The following is a 2,108-nucleotide window of genomic DNA, read 5'->3' as shown; positions in this document are numbered from 1 at the left end:
TTTTTTTTTTTTTTTTTTTTTTTTTCTCACTTTGTTTTTTATACACGACACCACTCTCACTCCACTTATGTGTAGTGTCTCGCTTCTTAAGCATGTTAAATCATTTTTATGTACATTGTACGAACCGAACGGAGTGGAACAGAACAGAACAAATCTTCAGTACTGCCTGACGACTACTTTAACTAACACTGCAACTCCCGCGGGACATTGAGGGTGTAATTATCTCGTCTCTAGATATTGGGCTTTAGTCTTCAAAAATAAAGCCCATTCTACTATTTTAGTATCCGAAAATAACATGTGGGTCGGGCTAAGGACCGTATATTCCTGGCCTAATTAATATGTATTTATTCAGATGGTGTGGTGTCACGATTTTTCCCCCAAAACGGATCATTTACTTACTCACATCCGCATATAAATAAGAACCTTCTCTCACGGACACATAATTTACGGTTGCAATCATATAAAACCAGATACTAGTGTTTTGGTGTGTGGGACGTTCTCGTGTTTCTGTGTGTCGTGTCTCGTGTGATCTCTCATTTTGAAAAGAGTATCAATTAAAGTACAAACAAACCACTAAAATTGCAGCAAAAGGAGAAAAATGCGAAGAAAGAAAAAAAGTAAAGAAAGGCAAAATCTCAATAATGAGTTCTCTCGTGATGCTTTTAAGTTTTAACAATCTATCGTGCGTTTTATAGAATGTTTACGAGACACGTGTGGGCAACTCACGTGTCAAAGTTGACTGGGTCTTCCTTATTTGGAGGATACTAGTAATTGGTGGGATTTGGATTCGAAATGAGAATGAAAAAAAACAAAGCTAAAGTTTTTGATTCGTAATTATAACTTTGCTTTAAAATTGTCTTAACTTGATCAATTTCAATTTATCGAATATGTGATCATTACTATATACTGCTAAGTGCTAACCTTGACAGAGAGTCTCAACGGATATGAGTTTAGTTTTGTTTAATTTTATTACTTTAGTATAGACAATTTTATACGAAAATGCAAGAATATAAACCAGTGGTAAAAATTTAGCTGTGTCATCTCATTTTATTACCAGCCGACATTGTTGTTAACAATGTTAAGGCGTGGTTTGCGATAACGCATGACTAAAATTTTCAACGTAACATTGATTTCAACCTGTATAATTTGTTTTTAAAAAGCTGATAGATATTGTTTGTGTTTATGCATGTGCATAACTTACAATAATGGCAGTAATAATTACATATTAGACAATATTCATTATTAGGAGTTAGATCATGCCTTGTATACAAAATAAAGGAAGATAGATTATTCAAAACTTATATTTTATGTTATCTCATGAATAGTGTGGCGAGTGAGCTTTACAGCTAATTTTAAATTAATTATTTTCGTAAGAGGTAGATATATACACTGTATATATGCGTGTAAATTCAAAAGGATCAGAAGAAGCATATGGAAACATTTGTCACGTTTGATTTTTCAAAACTGTCTGTATACAAACGAAAAGGGAGCATTAACCAATGTCTCTTCTGCTTTTTGTCATCTCAACGTCACCTCAATATAACACTTTATAAATTTAACCATATAATTAATATGTTATGATAGTTCTTCTCTGGTTACAAGAACATATATTACAATCATGAATTATATATCCTGCATTTTCTTTTGAAAAATAACAAAAAGTACTCCAATGAATCATAATTATATAAGTACACATTATTACTCGTGAAACTATGAAAGTTCAAAGTGAATCTTTTTATTTTCATATATGGATGACTGACTGGATGATGTATTACGAATCTCTACCTAACATCACGTTGCGATATGACATATAATAATTTTCACACACACATAACACATTACATAGAGAGATGTATTGACGCACACGTACTACGTACCATGAATCAACTTCATCTACTAACTATTTACGTCCTTTATTTTACTTAAGTTCAGTCACACATGTCAGGGAAAACAATCGGTTGACGTACGAAGTCATTGCATTTCAACTCCACTAATCATACATTGTAAGAAGTAAGAACACATAATTAATCCGATCTTTTATGGAATTTATTTTGGGCACATATTAACATAATTTATATACCACACAACTTATATAGGGATTCACTACA

Source organism: Camelina sativa, chromosome 11, assembly GCF_000633955.1.
Source record: "Camelina sativa cultivar DH55 chromosome 11, Cs, whole genome shotgun sequence".
Classification (NCBI taxonomy): domain Eukaryota; kingdom Viridiplantae; phylum Streptophyta; class Magnoliopsida; order Brassicales; family Brassicaceae; genus Camelina; species Camelina sativa.
Note: the sequence above shows the minus strand (reverse complement) of the source record.